General features: G+C 45.5%; 1 long non-coding RNA gene across 2 annotated transcripts; it reads left to right on the top strand.

The window, feature by feature from the left end:
* Positions 1-10,554: 10,554 nt before the first annotated feature.
* LOC120598667 (uncharacterized) lies at positions 10,555-18,138 on the top strand. 2 transcript variants are annotated; one of them, XR_005651686.1, is made up of 2 exons: positions 10,555-13,545; positions 14,174-18,138. It is a non-coding gene; the product is annotated as an uncharacterized LOC120598667 (long non-coding RNA). The 2 variants fall into 2 exon arrangements; XR_005651685.1 differs by having other exon boundaries at positions 14,146-18,138.
* Positions 18,139-23,812: the final 5,674 nt, after the last annotated feature.

Below are 23,812 nucleotides of genomic sequence, written 5' to 3'. Positions count from 1 at the left end.
ATATTCTTAATTTTTTGAGGAACCTCTGTCCTGTTTTCCCTGGTGGCTGCACCAGTTTATATTCTAACCAGCCATGTACGAGGGTTCCCTTTTTCCGCATCCTCTCCAACACTTGTTTTTTTTTTTTTTTTAATTGATAATAACGATTCCAACGGGTGTGAGGTGGTATCTCATTGTGGTTTTGATTTACAGTTCCCTTATATTTAGTGAAACCGAGCATCTTTTCATATATCTGTTGGCCATCTGTAGGTCTTGAGCAAAGTGTCTGTTTAGGTCCTCGAGGCTCACGTTTTAATTGGACTGTTCGTTTTTGTTGTTGAGTCGATGATGCCATTTTTATGAAGTACAAAAAGCCGACACCGCATTGTTTGGGCTGACTCCTTTCCTCTCTCTGGAGAGAGAAGGGGAGCTCCTGGTTGCTCCAACAAAGCACTGGGCCTCACGTAACTTGTGCCTGAGTCAACTGCTAAGAGGAGGGATGCGCATGCATTTTAGTTTTCAGTTCACAGGGAGCGTTTAATAGTTCTCTTTCCATCAAGCCCTGTATTCGAAAGTCTACTATTATGGTTAACCCTGAGACATGGACCCCATAGACCAGACTTTACTAGCGCAGTCAAGGTTCTCTGTAGCCTGGGCTTGGCCCAGCCCCAAAGCAGTGCAGTCCGTTTGGAGTGTGAAGTATGGAGTATGAAGTAGGGAGTATGCAGACAAGTAGCAAATAAGGAAAAGTGTGGTAATTTGGAATTCGGAATGTGACGACATTGCCCAGTCAAGGCAGCCTCGCTCTCCGAGGATGCAGAAGGGACCGACCTTACTTGATGAGAAAATGCCAATGAATGATGTGGCTTCGTTATTCCTCCCACGGGGTAAGCAGCCGAGCAGTCCTGCCCTCAACGGGACAGGGTCCAAGTTCATGGTGGCCGACCCTGGAGGCTGACCGTGCCAAAGTCAGACCCTGAGTGGCCTTGGTATTAAAAGACCCTGTTCCTTTCTGTTCTTTCCCTCTGCTGCAGTGTCCCCTGGTGCTTTGGGCTGGAGATACTCTTGCCAGCTCCAGCCCCAAGGGATCTCTCTGCTTAGCCTAAGCCCCTGACCAGCCCTCGCTCCCCTAGAACAGGAAGAGGCTGCGATATCTCCCACACCCACACGCTCCCCAACCCTAAAACATTTTTTAAGGGAAGGATGCCACCAGGTGATTCAACAGTCTGCACTCTCGCAGGAGCCATTCATTCATTCATTCATTCGTTCGTTTTTTTCACTCCGTCCCTTCCTGCCTCAGACAGTTATGTAATGGTGGGTGGGCGACACTCCGGTTTAACAGAGCCAGGAATTCTCCCTGAGAGCTGGAGGCAGAGCACGCTTTCCCTGAGGGACACGGACACCTGTGTTTCCGTGTTTAAGGCTGCAGACGACTCTGCTTCCCTCTGACGTGGCCGGGGAGGCCTGATCCTTGCGCAGAGACCTGCCCCGCGATGCGAGGCGGGGCGGGAAGGCAAGGCTGCTGGACACAGGAGGACAGGGAAACATGTCACCACGGCCCTTTGCCAGGCTGCCCCCTGCCATCCTCGCGTCCTGCCCGCACGGCCGCTGCAGGGGCTGCGTCTGGTTCTGGTCGTGGACGGGACACGGGGGCCGATTCTGCAGTCCATTGATCATTTTCAGGCTTTGTGACTAACCATGAAACTGGATGGAACTTTCTCTTAAGAAACGGCAGCGTCCTACTGTGAGATCAGAAGGCGTTGCTCGCTTGCTGTTTGTAATTTGGCTGCCTGCGCTGAGAGGCCGCCTGGCCTTGGCCGTGGGTGTGGTTGCTCCCCCCCCAAACTCTCCACCCCGTTTGCCCAGCTGGTGTCTGTTTAGAGAGCTATTTAGATCCCCCCATAGAAAGAAAAGCTTTCCATTCTCAGAGCAAACGCAGTGATTAAGTACATCTAAGAGAAAAGCATGATGATGACTCATCAGGATAAAATCAATGATTCCCTTTTTGCATTATAAATGACGAGGTTTGTAGTCAACAGCTTTTAGCAAGAGTAGGGGTGTGACTTTGGCTAGAGGTGGAAGGAACCGCACAAATGCCCCTGAGCATGGGATCCCCCAGTCAGGAAAGGGACTGTAACTGTTAATGATGGGGTTAGGGCACCCATTTAAAATCTGACCGGCGAAATTCTTGATTTTGGCAGTGGGAGAAAACGTTACTCAAGGAAGCAAGGATTTTTGTTTAGCTTATATGGAGTCATCGGAGGCCGCACAGCCTAACCTCTCTGTCCTGTGGGACACTTTCCACAGAACCTGACTCGAAGCCCACAGGGCGTCCTGTGCTCTTAAATGTCCATGCAGCCGAGAAAGTGGAAAGACACTTCGTCGTGAAAACACGTTGGCGACCGGACACTCGCCACCTCGTGAGACCGTTCCAGTTTTTTAGCAGCTTTGATGGTTCAAGAGGTCTCCCTCAGGTTTGGTTGAAAATTGTGTCCCCGTCACTTTTATCTGTTGCTCGCAGTGTGGCCCTTTGGCCACACTGAAAAAATCTAGCTTGCCTTACTCTCGCCGAGGGTCTCACGACATTTGGAGATGACGCCAGTGTTCGTCCTGTCCAACATCCTCGCTGCTTTCCAATTCTAGGGGAGAATGCTGGTCACCACCCTGCCACCTCCGGCAGGCGTCCCCCAGTCTGACCACTGGGGGACAATATGCTGGTCGCGTATGAGGTCTGTTGCCTCCTTTGTTAGTGACACTACACTGGCATCGATTACTCCATCCTAAGATCTCGTTCTTTTTTTTGGGGGGTGTCTTGTCACACCGCTGGCTTGTGTTGACTTTAAAGCCTGAAGAGCGATCACTTCCTATTCCTGTAAATTTCCATGTGCCCAGAGGGTTTGGAAAAGAAGCAGAAGCAAGTATTTTGCCCTGGGCACTAAGGACTTGTTTTGTTTTTATCAAGGGCTTTAAGCGCAGCATTTGATATTAGAATCTTAGGTTAGTGGCTATATTATGTTCATATGCAAGTTTGCATATATATATATATATATATATATATATATATATATATATATATATATATATATAGTATTTAACGTCATAGGATCACATCAAAATTCATGTTCTCCTTTGGGAATGGTGGCTGGAGCTCTGCTATATCCTGAAGGAACTGAATGTACAGGCCACAGCCATGTGAACAGTTGAACCAGCCGGGAGGTGGTGATCTCAATATGGTGTTGACTCGCCCCGTTTCGAAGTTTGGGGGCATTCATAGGCAGTGTTTACAGAGCCGTGGGATCCTCTACTGACATTCTGCAAATACTCTTCGTGTGCCTGGTGCTGGTGTCAGGTTCAAGCTTAACAAAGTGGTACCAGGCACAGTCCCAGCCTTCGATGTCAAGTAAAGCCTCTGTAGTAGCTACCGTGTACCTTACCCAGAGCAGGCCTTGCACAGTCATTTGTTGGGGGGGTACATTCATTCAAAAGCATATTTGGTACATCTTCCGGAATCAGTGTATTGTCACCAATGATGTCTCTGCTTAGAGTGGACAGAACCTGTCCAGAAATCTCTCTCCATGTCTCTCGTCGTGAGGACAAATGTCAATCTCATGACCATCACGGACTAGAGAGGATGGCCGACCAGGCAGTGGGGACCTGGCCTTCGGGAAAGTTGGAGCAGCTTCTGTCTCCCCGCCGTGCCCCGCCCCCACCCCAGCCCCATGCTGAATCGTAGCCTAGATCCCAGAAGCCTGTTTCTTGGATTTCTTTAGCATTTATGGCTTATATCAAACTCTTGGGCATTTACGAATTTTATTAATCAGCCTGTTAGCTTTTTCCCAAGAGCACCTTTTGCCTCCTTGACTGTTTATCTGATTGTTTATACCCTCCACAGACTTACACATGGGGTTTTTCCTCATCAAAGGCCAAGGTAAATAGATGTGGAATTAAACCACAGAGATCTGAGCGGAGTCGGTTTCTCCCTTAGAAGAAAGGGCAAGAGAAACAGGGAAGCTGACTTTTACGAAAGTCACATTCTGTTCCAAGCACTGTGCTGGGGACTTTACATTTGTTATTATGATAATAGGAAGACTTTTAAGTAAGTATTTTTATCCTAGTTTTGCAGAATAGGAAACTAAAGTCTCATAGAACTTAAGGACATTTTCAAAGTTCCTATGAAGAAGAAGAGACCAGGCAGGATTTGAACTCAGGTCCCTCTGCCTGCAGGAGCAGCAGGACTAAGGAGCCTGTCTGCTCCCCAGGAATGTGCAGAGCGGCTGGAAGTGAACGCACTGTTTGTGGCTGTAGTAGTCACACGGCCACCTTTGAGTTATTCACGAAGACCATCTCGCTGCTGGAGAACAAGAGGAAAAAGGCCAGGGCGGAAAGAACAAAGAGGCAAATTAATCAAAAGGAAGACGAGGCCCTGAACAATGAAACAGAATTTCCTCTGTGAGATCACAAGCATTATTAATAATAATAATGCTCGCTATTGATGATGGTATAATACTTTAGAGACAAATTTCACAGTATCTATTGAAAAGAAAAAAACCTCCTATATTTTTACCTTAGAATTAAACTGCTGCAGCTAGAGGGGATTGGTGAAGTGACTTATGGAATTTTCAATATTTAAAGCAGTGAGGTATATTTACTATATATTCTGACATGAAAACTTCCTATAATAGAGAGTTAGATTTAAAAAGTGATTTACAGAATAGTGTGCAGTGCATGATCTCATTTTGTTAAAAGTATGTACATATATTTTATATATGCACGAGAAAAAGCCTGGAGGAATATGCAGAAAACTGTTAATGAGGTAAATTCTAAGGGATAGGGCATTGGGAACTTCCATTTCTTATTTGCTACATTTTGGTCTTTTTAAAAAAATAAGTATGATAATTCATTTATATTACTTTTAAAAAGACATTAAAAGACACCGTTTAGTTGCTCTTACCAAAGTTTTGGCTAGTTAGAGAGGACCCTAGGTACAGAAAAATTTGTAATGTGCCATGTCGTACTCATATATGTTCATTCATCCATACATCCATCCATCCATCCATCCATCCATCCATCCATCCATCCATCCATCCATTAAGCATTTAGTAGATACCTTTGGTGTGCAAAGTCTTTTTTCCTATGTGACTTTCATCTATGTAATTTTCTTTCCTATATTACTCCAGAAAATAAATAAATTGGAAAACGTGTAAGAAGCTAAAGCAATTTATGCTTGTCAGGGACATTTTCTTATACCATAATGGCTGGCAACCTAGTATTGGCCAGTTGTTTGCTTGGATATCTAAGAAAGTCCCTTTCTAATCCAGTCTAAAGATTCATTTTGGAAGAGGGAATATTTTTATTGAAAAAACAAACAAACAAACAAACACCCTAAACCCCTCCATGGTCACATTATGAGTTAACGTTGTGTTGGGTGTCTCTACTTCAGAGCTGTCTCTCTTGTTCCTCTGTAGGCCCTTGGCAAATCAGGGAGTTAAGGGACACGCTCATATCATACCCTTCAAAGGTAGCTGGATGTGTGTCAAACCTCATTATCAAGAAAGATTAAAATGAAAGATTACTCTCTAAACCTTACCCTGTCTTAGCGTTCAAATACCACGTGAACACTGGTTTACTGAATGCAAGACCAGAATAGAATGGCGACCTTGTCTTGGGTATGGTCTAACAGGAAAAGGGGACTTTGTAGGCTTTGCAAATGTGCTCTCAAGCCATCGAGTGCATTTTTGTTTTTGTTCCTGTTTTTGGTCTCTGTGGAATTGTATTACATCGCATTAGTTATTTAATACAAAAGTGAAGCATTCTTTGGCTGCTGAGTCCTAAATTCAAATGTATGAAATACAGAGATATGCTCTTGAAAGATTTTTTTTAATAGATTTGAACATATAAAACAAAGTAAGTTGTGATTATTCACATCACAAATTGACACTTAGCAATAAAGATATCCATTGCAGTTTCTTTAAAGAGCAATTTTCCTAAGCGAGAGAAAATGTGATATAGTCGATTTTTATGCTTCTTCAAGAGCAGTGTCTGTAGTGAAGTCAGTACAGTCCATTGTACAATGAAAATATCCTGAGTCCTTCAGAATCAATTTGGCTCATGGTCAGTGCAAACGGGAGACTCTCTTACTCCTTTCTTTCTCTCTATTCCTTTGTCTTATATTTTACCAAACTGTTATATTTGTTTGTCTTATATTTTGCCAAGATAAACTCCTGTCTCAGCACATACTTTTAGGATTGCTGTAAACTCAGATGTCCATCCGCCAAAGAGTGGCTGAGGCTGTCAGAAGCTGAAAAGACAGTTTGGCCACAGTCAAGTACAAATAGAAGTGCAGAATTTGTGCAGTTCGTTTGGCTAATCGTCCGGGGATGCTGCTACATATACTACAGTACTTAGGACAGCTCCCCACCCCCAGCCAAGAATTATCTGGCCCCAGTTTTCAATAGTGCAAAGGCTGAGTGACATTGACCTGGTAAGATACCTATGACCAGAGGCGGGAGATGAAAATTCAGGGGGTCCGTCACGTCGGTGAGGTTTCTAGGGGTTCAATATCAGACACCCTTTTTTTTTTTTTTAAGTTAAAGGATAAATGTCACATATTAGACACTCAAAAATATTTGCTGAATGCATAAATGAATGAAAGGCATACAGGAAGAGTTCCCTGTGCAAAGAAAAGGTTGCTGGAGAGACATTCCCAGAGGAAGGCGGGTTTGCTGTGGCCAGAGGCCAGGTGAGCGGCCGGAGGTGGGGCTGGGAGAAGACTGTGGTTTGTCTGGTTTCCATGCTCTTTATTTAGGCACCTGCCCCACAGAAGGTGGAGGACAAACAAGTGGCATTCATCAAGGGACAAATGAGGCCTGGTTTGTATTCTAGAATGATCACTTTACGGCTGGTTAGGGAGGTTGTCCTGGAAGGCCACGAGACCAGAGCTAGCCTGATCCCCTTTTGGTAAAAGGCCAGTTGGGGACCTACGAACACCTGTACTGGGACCGAATGGAAATGGAATAAAGGAAGAAATAGATTCCAGAAAGATCTGGGAGGAAAAATGATCAGGATTTGGCGACTGAATTGGAAATGTGGGTAAAGGTAGGAGAAAACTCTCAGGTCTCGATATCCTTGGGTGACTGGAGAGTCCAGGGATATAATCCGGTTTTAAGTGACAGATTGTGAGTTTTATTTTGTACATTTGCAATTTAAAGACGTGGAGCATGCGAGAGTGAGGAGAGCCTCAGCTGAAGATGGGGCTTGGGAGTTGTTTCAAGCCAGGAAACCGAGGCTCAGAGAGCTTCTCTAACCTGTGTTGACACGATTGATAAACAACAGAACCAAGATTCAAACCCAGGCACGTCTGGCTCTAAGACTTAGCCCACCAACTCCTAACTTAGTCTTCCCTTGCCCCACCAAATTTTACATTTCCCAAAAGGGGCTTTACTTTAAAATGCAGATGGACGACAATTTACCAAAATTACCAGTGTAGTTACACTTCAACCCAGTTATCCCACTTCTGTAGGAATTGATCTTACAGTCATACCCGGACGTGTACAAAACGACACAGGCACAATGTCACTCACTGCAGTCTTGCTTGAAAGGGCGCAAGACTGGAAATGGCAGGAAGGAAAGGGTTAATGAACTATGGCGCATTCACGCGATGGACTCTCATGCAGCGGCACGAAGGAGTCAGGAGCGGTCAGAGAACTGATTCGGAGGGAGATTGGAGATTCCTAGAGCCAAACTACAACAGCAGCAGCCATGACAACAGCAACAACGAGGCGCCCACCAGTGTGGATGGCATACCATGCTCTGTTCTGTGTAAGAGCGAGTAAAAATAAGAACGTGTATTTGCTTGTATCTACACAAAGAAACACAAAGGATATCAGATACTAGTAAAAGTAGGGTGCCTCATAAGGGCAGTGGGAATGGAGTGGAAGGATACAGGGTGGGAATAAATCGTATCAGTGGATATCTTTTATATTTGAAGCATGTAAAGGTATTATCTATTCGAAACAATAGACGTGTAGAAAATGTGATGTACTTACCCATTAGCCTCTATCTGCACTTGAAATTTATTTCTGCCCGCGGAAAGATGTATTTGGCTTACGGATTTATAATATTCCTATACTTAGTCATCCATCCATCCATCCATCCATCCATCCATCCATCCATCCATCCCTCCATTAACACAGTTATTTATCCATGTTCCAGGTGCTGGGCTAGCCACAAGGGAAATAATTGAGAAAACAGACTTAGTTCCTGCCCTCATTCTAGACACAAAGACAGAGATCACCTTACGAATACACTAAAATGGTAACCCTGCTCCAAAAAGTGAAAACATGACTAAGTTATTCTGGGTTAGGGTAGGTGAGTGTGTGTTAGGGAAGGATCCGAGGAAATGGCTTCTGAACTTCAGGAGATGCAGGAGGTAGGAGCTGAAGAGAGGGAGCAAAAGCAGAGTGACTAAGTAGTCTTTGCCAAAACTCCGAGACAAGAAAGACACAGTTATTGAAGAACCCAAAGGAGCCAGCATTGCTGCTATGTAGGGGCTGAGGAGATGGGGTGGATACATGAGAGAGAAGTGGGGTACATACTTCCAGATCTTGTGGACCACCTTGAGGATGCGGATCTTTGTAATTAAAGCAGAGCTGGAAGCCACTGGAGAGGTTTAGCCTACAGTAGGACAACCTGGTCCCATTCAAGTCTTAAGAAGATCACTGACTGCTCCTTGGAGAATGATGGGTGTCAGGACCAAGAGTTGACTCAAGGAGACCAGTTGGACGGCTATCACTGGAGAGTAGGCCAAAAGTGACCTTCGTTTGGACCAGCATGGAGGTTGGCATTAAGAGAAGGAGACGGATTCAAGAGAAAATGAAAACGGATGCTCTAGGTGATGGGCTGCATAAGGGTGAAGGAGAGAAGTTGTCCAAACAGATAGATTTTCAGTGAGTGCGCCTGAGTACACGAGGCTGACGTTTTGAAGAAAATGTCAGGGCAGGGTGTTTGTTGGGGGACGTGTTGGATTTGAGCATCCTCGGACTTCCTAGCAGCCGACTAACGACCCGGAAACGCAACACACAGATTATGTCCTGCCTTCGCTTTTAGAGTGAATAGTATAACTACCCACTTGGTTAACAGTATCAGTAAAGTGTTGCTCACTCATTAGTCTCCTGTTCTTTATTTTTCTATGCACCGCATTTACTTCTTGACAAAGTAGTATTCCACCGCTCTCTTTCCAGAAACATCCCACACATTTTAGGAGCATAGGGTTTTATTGGATCCTTTCTTTGGAAGGGGAAGATTGTCGTTTCCCCGTCAGCAGCCTGCTGCCCTTGGCTTTCTCAGGTGGCATCTGTGTACACGTCAAGTTTTCTTTCTCCTTCTGGTTCTTCCCGTGAAGGCTTAGCTGTTAATCTTCCTTTGTGTTTCATATTTCATTTGTGTTTTTAAAAGAATGCCCTTTTATTGTTCTCTTCCCCGGTGCTGTATTTACAGGGACCTTTCTTCTTGATTTCCTTTTAGCCTTCAACAGAATGATTTTGGTAACTTGAGACGACCTTGGGGGAAAGCAGCCATTATCCCCCAGTCCCGCTGTGTGCTAACTCTGCTGCTGATGTTTCACAGCCCCGGGTGTGGCTGGGCTGAGGTTTTTGTCCTCCCGACTTTTCAAAATATAACACGGACGCTGTTTCTGGTATCTGGGAAGAGCAGTGAGATCACTGGAAGTTTCCCAAAGGGAAAATTTTTCTGAATAAAAAAGGAGACAATGGGAGCTTCCTTTATGTTTCGAAGATGGCTACAAAATTGATTAGTTTGAAAAATGCTGTTTGTTACTCATCTGACCGTGGAATCACATTCAGCCCAGGGCACGCTGACCTCCGAGAGAAATGGAGCAGTGAATACCTGATCTAAACTTTCTGGCCTGAAGGCAACTGAAGTGACTTTCGACAGATCTATCAGGACAGCTCGTTTTGAAAATGTGTTTGTCTCCAGCAGGGTAAGGCCCATTTTTTAACGAAAAATCCTTTGAATGTCTCTGAACGGGGGAGTGACTCACAGCTCTCATTTTATCCCAGCAAAGTGACATGTCGATGTCGAAAGGTGGTTCATCGAGGAAGAGACATCAAAAGAATGAAGAACATGACTTTGACGAGGGCCCAGGAAGAGTCTCAAACTGCCGGCCTTCGGGCGTGTTTGGTTGGGCACCATGGTGGCCATGAGAATGGCCTCAGATCTCTAATGTCGTGCTCTGAAATCCATCACTGGGTGGTGCCGAGGCCATGCTCCCCTTAACGAGGCAGAGTGAGACGCCGATGCAGGTCTGTTACTTGGAGAGGTGGGACGCCTCTGACGGTGGCTTCGGGCCTCCCCAGTGGCCCTGCTGAGCTTTCTGTAGAGCTGCGCTGCTGTCCAGGAGACATCTGCCCCAACGTCCTCCCTTCCTCCTCCCTGGGCTCGGGCCAGGCTGCCTCGCGGCTCAGCTCCTAGTCTCCACGTTCTCTCGTAGGCGTTTCTCTTAACAAATTACTGGCACTTGGCCTTTGCTTTTCAGAAAACCCAGATCAGACAGGCCCCCCCTTTTTTTTTTGTTAAAACAACTCTTTAGAAGGGACACACGCAGTTCCCACTGTCCCATCTCTTCCGTGACCTTGTAGTCAGCCTGATTCACATATTCACGTCTGTCTGGCCCCTCGGAGTGTTTGATTTTACTTCCCAGGTCACATATCCTCTTTTACAGAATAATGGAGATAGGAAAAGAGGGGAGGGCCGGCCAAGGAGGAGAATATCACTCAGTGGTGTGTATGAGACGAAACTATTTGATTTCTTAAAAGTTACCCAATTTGGATGTGATAATTTATCAAACGACCCATCTAACTTTTGTTTTTCAGTAATTTGCCTAAAATTTCTCTATTTCGTTTTAACCTGTGCGTCCATAAAGTTTTCTCAAAATTAGAAAGTTGTAGAATTAAGGATGCACTTTCCCTTTGATTAATCTACATAATTATTCAGTGGCCGATTCTCTCTCGTATTTGAGGAGTCTGGGTTGATGTCCACTAATCCCTACTCTTTGCTTGGGAAGAGGTGGGCTAACTAATTCTCTTTTAGTTCATGGTGCACTTGTAGTAGATATTTTCATATGATTTCAATCAATAACTTTTTGAAAAGGTTCCAAGCAGCAACAATAGTTTCCGAGCTACTTTTATTAACATTTCCAGTAATTATTTTTTATAATAGAGTCGTCTCCCTTTTTCTTTCCTTCCAAAAGCAACTCATTGCTTCAAGTTGCTCCCCTTAATTTCCGATTTAATCAAATCTAAGCTCTGTGGCAGTTGTTGTTAGCCGAAAAGAAGACCACATTTCTTTCAAGGTGGGGGAATAGACCAAGACAGACTGGATTTTTCCTACCTTAAAAAATTGTGTTGCCCTCTAGAAATAACATGGATATAATCAAGATCAACGACGTAATTTTAGGGTCCCCGTGCAAAGTGAAAAGGGGGCTGCTTGTTGAAAAAGTAGGGGAGGCGTGCCGTGCAAGGAACTAAAATACGAAGCTTTTCTCTTTATTTCATGCATCTCCTCGGCTCATGCGCGTGCTCCATTGTCCCACTGAACTTCACTTACGAAACACAAGTGCAAGGGTACAACTAAGAATTTCGAGACAGAGACAGCAGAGCATTAAACCAAACATGGGGCCCCGTGGGTGTGGGGCCCGTGCGCATGGGCCCCGTGTGACCACCCAGCAGCCGTGGATGGAACTCGACAGCGAGCTGATCAGCAGGAAGCCAGTGGGGACATTGCCCCTCCTCTCTCTCCAGTCTCTCTTGGGTCCTGGCTGTAGCTGACGTCAGGGCTCCGGGGTGAAATGGAAGGCACAGGATATGTATCTGCTACGTGAAGGCAGGAACAGTTTTCTCCTCCTGGTTTGTCCTTGGCCCCCCTGGACAGCGGCCTCACCATACTGTCTGCCTTCATGGAGGGAAAGGTGAGTGCTTGTTCATGGTGGGCAATTTTATTTTGACATTCCATTTTAAATATTTGACATCACGACGTTCACTGAGTGCCTGCTCTCCGCCGATTTCTGTTTAGGTGCAGTGGACATCTCCCTGTGCTCATGGAGCCTCCGTTTTCATGGTCGGGGGAGAGGGAGACATTTAATGAACAAAATAAAGGAATAGACAAAATGTAAAGAACTTCAAGTGTAGAAGCACAAGGAAGGAAAGTTGGGTAGAGGATGCCGATGGACGTGGCAGGGCTGGGGCTTTACACTAGCCCACAGGATGGTTAGGAAAGGCCTTATCTAGAAGGTAGCATTTGCGTGAAGACAGGAAGAGGAGAAAGGAGGCAGCTTCTGGGGAAGAGAACCTAGAAGAGTCACGGTCAGGGCGAAGAGTCTGCGGCGAAAACAGAAGACTGTGTTCTTTGTTGAACTTGTACGAGCTTTTGGTGTAATTTTGTTGAACTTGTACGAGCTTTTGGTGTAAGTTTGTGCAGATCTAAAGCATTCTTTTTCCTCTTTTTAGGTAGAAAAACAGTACATCTCTGTCAATTCAGTTAAAGATGAATAAGAAACAGTTTCTGTGCCTTGATTGGATGCGGCCACGTCTGGTCCAGAAGCAGCACAGCTGGGTTCCGAGGTAGAGTGACTTCTACAGACAGACCTTTCTTAATAAAGGACATCTCTTATTAATGGCTGAATTCAAAGCAAACTTGAAAATACCCAATCGATTTCTCATTTATAACATTTTGTTTTGAAAAAGATTTTATGTCAGTGATGGCAGAGCGAAGGTGCCAGTAGTAAAATAATTGTTTTATAAATGGAAAGTTAATCAGCTGTTCCCCTTTACCTCGTCCTCGGCAAGGTCAGCGTGACTGAATTGCGAAGAGAAGGCATCGTACAGTGGGCAGATGAGAGGTCTGCGGGGAGGGTCACTAACCTCCCGGAGGCAAGTGTGGAAGAGAATGGCTCTGTGAGCTCAGAGGAACGGACACGGTCGTACCTGGGAGCAGACTGGTGTCTGCTATTACATTAGCGAGGATAATGATGACAAAAGCTGGAAAAGCCTCAAGTTTCAGAGCCCACACTGACCCCCAGGCAGACTTTTCCCTGGAGGGTATAATACTGCTGTATTCCAGGTGCATTCCTAAGGTGTATTCTATTTCTCACACACTCATTTTGTGTAGGGGTTGCCAGAAGATTCTTTGGTTTCATCCAGGCAACTCTCTGCTTTTCTGGAGTGTCCGTGAACTTGGTGAAAGCAGGGGTCAAAGCGGACTTGACTTTTGTCTGGGAGTCTGTGCTCCGTGTCTTGGTTTCACTGAAGCACGAGGCAGGAATGCAAAGACCTCCTTCCTGGAACTGTTCGTGTTTACACGTGGATAATGTGTTTCTTCAAGATGTTGGCTTGGTGTGGCCGCGTCTCACCTGGACACAAGGAACGCTTTGTTGACTGACTGCTTTGGAGTTTAATAGGCTTCTGTCGAACATGAACTATATTTTTCTGGAAAATGGAATATGAAAATAGTTGACAGTTCTCCTAGAAGCTGAGCTGAATTCCAAAACAGCATGTAGGTAATCCTACCTGATTCACCTCGAGTTCTCATTTGAATGTCTGTTGGTGGCAACAAAGCCGTCATGAAAAACAGCATACTTCATCTTTGAAAAAGAATACTTTGATGGAAAAAAAAAAAAAGGCAGACGGGTTTAAAAAAGTTGTCACTTCAGGCTGTCACCTGTCTGATCCTTACCTGAAGATGAAAAACCCTTCCATGTAACAAATATATATACTATAGTTGTTGGTTTTTAGGATATAGTCCAGAATCCTTGTAGGAAACTTAGATAGCATTTGGAAGGTCAATATGAGAGAAGTATATTCAGTAACCATAGTCATTTCAACCACTGATGTTTCTGTGTTCACACTGAGGTTGATTTATGAAGGTTTTAGGTAAGTAAGAATTAGCGTGTGTTAGACACTGTAGTTGCAAGCTATGTCATTTTTTCCTCGTTCTCTACTCCTTTATAGGAGATGCTCAGTTATTAAGTTCATTGCTATTTCTTGAAATGATATTGTTATTTTCTATTTGAAGAACCATGGGGCGGGGGGTGTGTCTCTAGAACACTATTCCTAAGAGTATTCACTTAATGATTCCACTGCTTATGTTTTCCAGAATATTTCATTTTTTCATTTCTTAATAGAGAAACCACGGTCTGAAATGAAACACAAAACATGCACAGCCTTCTCTGTGGACCCTTCTACTCGCGAGTCATGTCCCCTCCAGAATCCACTGCTACTTTTGACCATCTGCCGTTGATGCCTGGTGACACAGGAGACTGGGAGGAGACTGGGCAGGAAGGCACTGGATCTCCTTGCCCTTGAATTTCCACTTGGTTGGCCATAATTGATTAGGACCTGGGCAGACACAACATTTAGGCTGATTTTTGCTACAGACAATGGAGGGAAACCAGGCAGAACACTCAGTATAGACCCATGTACTTCACACACGAAGAAAAACACAGTTTTAAGTTAAGTCGACTTTGGAAGCATAAGCCAGGATGACTTCAGTTAGAGCACCGTTACGTTCTCGGTCACTAAGTCTGGTTCCAGAAGCCTGCCCTCATCGCAAGCCTTTCACATGGGGTCCTTCTCGGCTGTTTCAGAGTCATGGGTCTGGTAATGAGCCTTGATCCAAGAATTTCTAGAAGCTTGTAGATAAAAGTATCCGGAAGCTTTTTATCTCTCAGCTGAAATATCTTTCCGAGGACACACACACGTAGTGTCATTGTGACCCTCAAGATTTTAATTTCGAATCTCGTTCCTATTACAGAGAATAGTTTCAATCCCTGGGAAACGACCAGCTTCTCCAAGAAGCCAGATCCTTTAAAGATTGTACAAAAAGACACCAAAAGCAACAACAAAGCTAGAAGCACAAAACGAGCGAACAAGTCTCTGTGTAGATTTATTTCTTTTGGCTTATTTGACAGTGGCCAGGAGAAGGGCTTGAAAGGACGAGTCTGATTTCCGTTTCGGTGACACACGTGGCATAGTGTTTTAAGGGAGGAGAGGCCACATGTCACGTTCCTGTGCAGGGGGTTCGCGCTTCTCCGGCAGGGGCCACCTGGCCATGAGTCACACTCGTGTCTGGACGATGAGCATTACTCACTCTGAGACATTTATTAGGGCTTAGGATGATCTTCAAGGTTCTTCTCGGCTCTTCTTCTGCTGTCTCAATGGGCTCAAAGTGCCAAACCACTGGTCAGCACGGAAACTGGGTGGGAGGATCTGGAATGATCGCTGGCTCACCGAGGGCCTTTGATCCTCTCTGCTTCTCCATCCTTGTTTGGCCAGGCATAGGAGAGGGTCATCTGCCAAATGGCTGGTGGTGTTCTCTCCAGGAGCCTCCCCGGATGGCTGACCACAGGGAATTCACCAGCCTTGAATTTGGCCCCAGGTCAGCAGGCTCAGGAAGACTATTGGGTCAACATATTAAGAGATGGGCCTGTCTCTCTCGATTACAGGCACAAAATACTTCACTGACAAGACGCAGGTGTAGAAACAGAATTCTAATCCACTGATTTTCCACAAGAAATATAACTGAAGAACGGCTGGAGTTTCAACTCCAGAGAGTTCATACTGCTTGAGGAGTAAAATCACAATCGGGAAAAAGTAAATATGGTCAGCCAGGAATCAGAACCGGGCATGTAAATGATAAGTTTTCAGTCAGAGCGATGTGTACTCTCACTAATGGGTTGAATGGTGGCTCCCAAAATGTGTGTCGTCACCTGGAACCTGTGAGCGTGACCTTCTTTGGAAAAAGGGTCTTGGCTGATGTAATTTAATCAAGGATCTCAAGATGAAATCACTGTGGGTTAGAGGGAGGCCATAAAGGCAACAACAAGTAACAAATGACAAGAATTCTTAGAAGAGAAGGGGGAGAAGACACATAATAAAAATGGCCACGTGCAGACTGAGGCTAAAGCAGGCCACGGCCACGGGTGGTGGGCGGCTTCCAAGGCTGACTGACCCATGTCCTGGGCAAGGAACGCATTTTGTCTCCAGATATATTCGTGTAGCTGCATAGGTTTCGCTGCCCTGGGAACTACTTTTCCTCTTGAACTTGCCCTGGCAGTCATTATCTGATGGCTTTCTGAGAGTGGCCACCCGTTCCCCCAACGTTTTTGGGGGATAGTGACAAAAGTGGAACACACCTCTGTGAAAGTGCATTTTATAGGGGCGGAAAACACCAAATTGTATTTTTTGTTTCTCTGCACATTTTCCCCTGGGACCTTGCCAGCTCTGACTGGTTCCACGAATCGTCTATTTCCCTGGGGGCCTTAGCAGTGAAATCAACCTGATTTCCGACCCCGCGCACAGAGCCCACTTCGCCAGGAGTCATGGTGACTGGGTGAAAGGCAAGGCAGAGACACACGTTCCCTAAGGCTGGACGTAACTGTCTCCAAGGTCAAGGCCACGCTTCCCGTCTCCTCCAAAGAAGATACTGATTCAGATGTATTTCTTAATCAGAAACTGGATTTTTCTAAGAAACACGTTTCACGGCAAGTGGGGCGCCCGTGCTGACGCCTGGCGGATGAGTGGGAGCCGCGCGCCTGGCAGCGGGGCGCCGCGAGGGTGGCGGGAGTGCGCGGGCCAGGCTTGGACTTGGACGGGGACGCACCGCTGGCCACAGCAGGAGGGGAGCAGCCGGGAGCAGTGGCCAGCGGGGCCCGGTGGACACACTGAGCGGCTCTGACTGTTCTTGGCTGGCGACGTGGAGCCACTGGGGAGGGGTCGTCAGGGGAATACCGTGATCAGATTGAATTTTGGACCGAGCCCTTTGGTGCCGTGCTGGAGGAGGGGCGGGGGCGAGTCGATGGCGGAGGAGGCAGAGAGAACCGCGGGCAGACGCCGGGAGCAGGTGCAGAGTGCCAGGGTGCCATCTGATCTCGAGTTGCAAGGTTTGAGAACGTCCTGTGTCTCATGCCACATTTCTGTTTCCATCCGTCTTTCAGAGATGTGAATCACCAATCAGATAAAAGCGGGAGAGAGAGAGAGAAGTGGATGATGATGGGAAAGGCTGGGCCCTGCCATCTGCATCAGGCAGGGCCTGACTTCTCAATCCTTAGAGGAACCCACGGTCCAGATACCTTTTTGTTGAAGCCAAAATAAGCGTTATATACAATTAAACCGATGTTAGTTACCAGGCACTTCTGGAAGGGGAATTATGCTTCCATAACATGTATTAAAACGGAAACATGTATTAAAACAAGTGACCAAAAAAATCACCGCATCCTCCCCAGGGTCTAGGGCCACAGTTACTTGTCACGCAGCCTATGTCCCCAGTGCCATACAGGGCACTCTGCAGGTGCCCATTAAATTAAACAAAATATAGGGAGCCCACGGAGCATGGCAAGGGTTTCTTCAACCTTGGCCAGTGTTCAGTTTTCTTTTCTCTCTAATGTCGTGAAAATGGAATTATTCAAGCTGAATTAAACTAATCAAATATTTGCCTTTACAAGTGCTAGGAACTTCTAACCCATACTCTCGTCTGGTTGTGCTGGCATATGTATTTCCTTTTCTCGGTCATTCGCAAACACAGGCTGAACCCTGAGCTTGGGAACATTTTCGCCCTTCTGTCTGTCTGTCTGTCTGTCTGTCTCTCCCCGTCTCTCCATCTCTCTCTCTCTCTCTCTCTCTCTCTCTCTCTCAGCTGAGGTTGGGAGGTAGAATGCTGAATAAATAGAACTTCATTCTGGGCCTCAGGGCTCTTTGCGAAGGTAATTCTGACCTCCAGCCACGCAGAATATTGGAAATTCGACCTCGATCTGGTTTCCACATAAGCTGTCATTTTATACACCCACAGAAAGCGAGGGAGGGCATAACGAAGAGGATATATTTCCAGTTGGCAAATGGAAACAGAATCAGTAACAGTTACCAAAAACTCTCCTTCCTCAAGCGATAACGGCCCATCTATTTCCTTTACTTTTTGTTTACAAGTGTGTGTCTTGAACTTCTACGGGTTCCAAGACACATTCGTAATGACCTTTGAGTTTGGTTATAAAATTTTACCTAATGGACGAACATTGTTCGTATGAAAAAAGCAATCAGACATTCATATGCGTATAAAGTATGTGTATTATGAATAAAGGGCTAGGATAAAATGTAACATTTTTCTCTGATTAAAAAAGCAATGCGAACTTTATTTTAGTAGATTCGGAAAAATACATAAAGGTACAGAAATCACCTGAAATCCATCACTCAGCTACAACCACCCTTATTTGAAATTATTTCTCTTTTTTCCTTTGCACGTATAGAATCATTGCACGTGAAAAAAAAAATATAAAAATCACAGTATACAATTCTGAATTCTGCTTTTTTCCCTTTAACATTGATGTATAAATATGTCCTCCATGTTATCGGATATTCTTTGGCCACACTAGGAATGGTTAGGGCTGTAATTGGTTAATTTTCGAGTCTTTGATTCTGGGCGTGGCTTGATATTTGGTGCTTCGAAGACAACATTACCCAAAGGGTCCTTTTCTCCCTTGCTTATTAAAAATAAAGGTATTTATATTTCATCTGCAGGGAGAGAGGGGTCTGAAGGGAATTAGGGTCTATATGTTTTATATGAAGAAACATGTAGTCAGCTCTCTGGCGCTGCCCGCTCTGTTTCTCATTATTCTGTACATTCTCCTTTGACCCCGGTAGAGATGGGAGGTCCCTTTCAATCTGGAGGGCTCAGCTCAAGCTGGTGTTGGATGTAGATGTGAGCGTTCACGGAGCTCATCCCCCTCCATCGTCCTGTATCCTTTCTGTGGTGCTGGACCAGCACAGCAATCACTAAGGATGCAGAGGGGTTAGAGTTTAACAGGGCCGGGTGTGTGTTCACTGGACAAGTGATCAGAGGTTGAGAAGTCACAGGCCGATAAGTAACTCGCTAGGTGCTTTTACTAGGTAACACCTCCGGCTTGGCTGTCTTCATCTGCTACACCTCTGCCCATGAGATAAAGGGTTAATCTAAGCAGAGGGGACCCCACGTTGACATATGCCCATTCTGTCTTCTCAGAGCTGAGGCTGTCTCAGGTCATAATCAAATAGGCATCAAGAAAAGACCCACAGGTCAGTAGAGATGGCTGTCAACGTGAAGGGGACAGGGTTCACGTAAGGAGGCCAGAGCAAAGGGCTTACTTGCCCTGGGCTGATCCTGCTCAGTGGGATGGGAATAAGAGTGGGCTGATCCCGGTTCAGCGGGATGGGAACAAGAATGGGCTGATCCTGGCTCCAATGGGCAGGCGATCATCAATGTTGAGGGCATGTGCACACCACCTCCCCAGGCCCCAGGATGGGAATCTGCTGGACTCATTTGGGGCACAGGCTCCATGTCTCTGCCCACTGTCTAATACCAGCTCGTGTGCGTACCTCTTGGGGGCCCCTCGGTTCTTTGCCAGTTGGGTTTCCAAGTTTAAGCCACTCCACTCCTGGTACCAAAACCTGTATTGTTTGCTAGGGCTGCCGTAGCAAAGTGCCACGAACTGGGTGCCTTAGATAATGGAATCTATTTTCTCACAGTCCGAAGCCCATGGGCAGCTGAGTGGATTCCTGCCGAGATCATGAGGATACTTCTGTTCCAGGCCCTGCTCCATGGCTTGTGGGCGTCTGTCCTCTCTCTGTCTCTTTTCACTTCATCTTGCCCCTGTGTGTGTTTCTGTGTCCGGATTTCCCCTTTTTCTGAGGACACGGCCATATTGCATTATGCCCACCCTAATGACCTTGTTTAAACTTGACTACTGTAAAACCCTGTCACTCTGAGGTCCTCGGGGTTAGGATTCTACTATATCTTTTTCTTGGGACACAATCCAACTGCCAGGGGTCCCGCCCCTCACCCACTCTGAGCCCGGCGAGCTCAGAACGTCCTTCGAGCTGTCATTAATAGGACTTTTCAACTGAACGTATCTCTGAAATGCGGTTTGAATGATGTGTCCTTTCTAAATATGAAAGCAGCAGGAGCCTTGAAAATCCTTCCAGTTCGAAGGATTAATTCGGTGTTGTTTCTTTACCTGGAGAACCTATGCTGCTGGATGCCTCTTTCTCCATGTTGAGAAAGTATTCACGCAAAAGAGAAGACAGAAGTCATTTTTTTTTTTTAAAGTAATAGAAGATGATGCCAGACCCTTCTGGGTTTAAGCAACAATTATTTGGCTTTCGTGTGTTTCAGTCGGTTACTGTCCTGGTGTGTCATGGCAGTTGTCTTTGTGACCTTGCCTGTGCTCCAGGTACGGCCTACGGGGCTTCCACCTCAGCTCCACTGAGCAGCCGGCCTCAGTGGGCTCTGATGGTTCCACCTGTGGGTTCAACCGATGCAGCAAAATAGAATAGCAGCCTAGAGAGTTGACTGAAGCCAGACCGGTGGTCACCAACTGCGAGACCATGGGCGGTGGTCTTGAACTCGGTCTGTCTCAGTTTTCATCTCTAAAATGCGGATAATATGAATATCTAGTATCTATATCATGGAGTTTTGATGAGGTTTAATATTTGTAAAGTGCTCAGAACAGGGCCCGGCATTGAATAAGCACCATGTGCATTCGTTAGGTTAAAAATAAGGGCCGAAAGCTTGCTAGACACCAGGAACCTAGATGCAATGTTATAACAATGTCAATGGGTTGGTTACTATGAACCTCACATCACGGAGTAGGAAACAAATGACGAGAGCTTAGGAGATTGTTCAACTCTGAAGAGGTTTAAGAGGGTAAACCAGTTTTCTTCACCTCTGTAACGCTGCCTGAGAAATGAAGTTTCCGTTAACAAATTAGTCAATAGATCGTTGTTGAGCGTCTACCACGTGGTGGAAGGTATGTGTCCACGGCTGGACAGAATAAAAGTGACATTTCTAAATGAAAGACTTACATGTCAGTGCTAATATTTCATTTGAACTATGCTCTGCTACCTTATTTAGACTCACTAGTGACTATGAGCAAATAAGGATGCTTGTGAATTTATCCAGTTTAAATTTTGTACGAAGCCTCCATAACAGGTTTCACAAATGATTTCTTACAGCCGAGTATCTTCCCTAACTTACAAATAATTATTCTCTGACGTGGACCAGTTGGCAGGACCGAGTATGTTCGCGTCGTCGCTGTTGTTGAGTGAGCATACACACGTATATCGGATGTGGGTAGAGCTCAACCCGTTTGAAGGTGGAAAGGAGAGAGCGGAGGGCACAGGGATCCAGTTGCCTTGACAACCAACGGATGGTCTGGAAGGTGTCCACCTCGGCCTCTGGGAACCGTGGACAAAGCCAGGGCGCAATCGTGGGATACCTGAGTGCAAACGTCCCATGCTTCAGCTGACTCTGTGACTGGACAGACAGGGAAGGTGTGTTGGCGGGAAGAAAGCTCCCAGCAGGGAGGTGGCCGTGGAATTTATGATCCAATCCAGGGCTCTAATCAAAATCACGCCAGGTTAACAGGCATACACTGGGGCTGTCCTGGATGAACGAGGTGATGGGGACCCCACAATGGGCTGTATGGTTGAGGGGCGCCTGGGTGCAGACCTGGGGGCACCAGCAGCACCACCATCTTTACTGGGGGCCATGGCCATGGGGCAAGCTGGGGCTGTCTGAAGGCAGGTGTTGCAAGGCCACTGGTCTGTTTCAATGATGCTGTCGTTCGAGGAGGCACGGGAGAAATCCTGTTCAAAAGTCAATTCTAAATCTTCCAATGCGATTAATTACCACAACCATCTTTGTAATTTCTCTGGGTGTATTTCACAAGGACACAATCCTTTCTTCTTCCGACATAGCAATGTTGACCTGGTCTCCTTTTTGGGCAGCTAAGACTTTCAAAATCAGGGGTGAGCAAGATTGGCTTTATGATAGTGGTCACCAGTTATCGATTTATCTTATAAAATTACCATTATCATCACATCATGATATCATCGCATCATCAGAGACTGAGTACGTGTTTGCGTGTGTGTAGGTGTATGATGGAACGGGAGCTACGCAGGCAGGTGTGCGCGTGTATACTGAAATGAGGAGGTGTACAAGTAGGAGTGTGTGTGCGTGCACAAGTGTGCTCGTGTGTACACGGTGTATGCGGCATGCGTGGTGTCAGATAGGTCTGACCCGAGTCCCATCTCAGCGGCCGGTCCGCTTCTTCACTTGTGTGGGCTCAGCCTGGTATGGCGCTGGTTTTCAAAGCCAAGAGGAAGCTATGTGTTGAGGAGATGAAGCCGGGCAAGCTATTTCAGAGCTCTGACTGTATAAGAGATGAGTGGAAAGGGGGTGAGCTGTGACCGGCAGGAGTTTTAGGGTGCTCCCCACCCTGACTTTTCTGTAGGCGGACATCGAGCATTGGGTTGCTGTAGTGCAGGTCTGGAAAGGGGTGTGTTATGGGGCCATTGGGGTAGAGAAGCAGGGCCGTAGGACAGGTCACAAAGGCTCAGCTAGCTCCGAGGACTCAGGGCTGGGGCTGGAGGCGTTTGCGTGGAGCTGAGCTCTGGCAATTTGGGGAGACCAGAAGGATCAAAGTATCAATGATAACAGTTAAACACATTTTTAAATGAAAAATTTTGGAAATATTTACTCATCCTTTTAAGATAAAGGGTTGAGATTTTCCCAAAGGAAGCCACCCTGCCTTTAGGACATGCGGCAAATGGTAAGGCCCTGTTGGCCCCACAGTCTCTCTCTCTTGTTTTTCTGACTTCCGCATTCCCACGTCACTTTTCCTGAAATGTACGTAGTGTAAAACTGAAATGTATTTTCACTTATTGCATTCACAGAATAATTTCGTGTTTCTTAGTCTTCTCTTTCAAAATAAATCCCGTATTTCTTATTCACCAAAAACCCTAATAATAGAAACTCTAAGTTGAGATGCTTTGACTCAAATGGATCTCGTGAGATCTGCTGATTTGGGTTGCCTTGGGCCCTCCCTGAAGGAAAGGCACCAACCCTCCCTACGAACGATGGCTCACGCGTTTCTCTAGCGCTGGGTGTGCATATTTAAGTGTTTTCCTTCCCTTACGATAGAAAGGACACATACAGTGATGTGATTTGCAATGTGCCATTTTACATATGCCATATATTAGGACACGATTCAAAGTAAAATGCAATCCAAAATTTCCACATATTGTCATTTCTTAGTGGTGATCAAGCATTAAACAGACACAGACACACACAGACCGATTCCATTGTTAGCATAAAAAAGGTTTTGTATACAAGTTTTTGATAGTGAATTTAGAATTTTGCAGTTTTTTATTTGCTTTTGGTTAGTTTGTGAGCCTGAAGTTGGAACCGGTTAATGTGAAGCAGGCCATGAAAAGAATATTTGAAATTGTTAGAACCGAGTTCATTTGAACTCACTTTAAAAGTACTATTTTTATATTGCTCAGCCTTCTAGGTTCAGAGAGGGAATGTGTGGAAATTGTTACAAAAATCAAAGGAAGAAAATAGCCTGTTGTAAGTATTATAAATTTGGAATTACTGGCTGGATACCATTTTATTTCTAGAGCTTTTGGAAAATCATCATCTTATAATAGGAAAGCACACAATTTGGTTTTTCTTTGAGGGCCCCTCTGTTTTAAATGTGAGGTTTTGTTTTGTCTTTCACAAATAGAGCCAAGAGAAGAAAGACGTTTTCTAACGAGATTATTTACAAATATGGAATGTTCGGATACAAAGATGATAAAAATTATGGAAAATTCTTCCTTTTTTGGTCTTCATCTTTGTATCCCTCTGAGCTTAGCTTGGTGCCTAGGACGCATTAGATATTTAGTTATTATTTATCAAATAAAGTACAATTGCTGGTGGATGACGCACACGTTGCTTCCTCCTTGGAGTCTGTATC

The sequence above is a fragment of the Pteropus medius genome, unplaced genomic scaffold, assembly GCF_902729225.1.
Source record: "Pteropus medius unplaced genomic scaffold, Ma_sr-lr_union100, whole genome shotgun sequence".
NCBI lineage: Eukaryota > Metazoa > Chordata > Mammalia > Chiroptera > Pteropodidae > Pteropus > Pteropus medius.
This window is presented reverse-complemented; position numbering and strand designations above follow the sequence as displayed.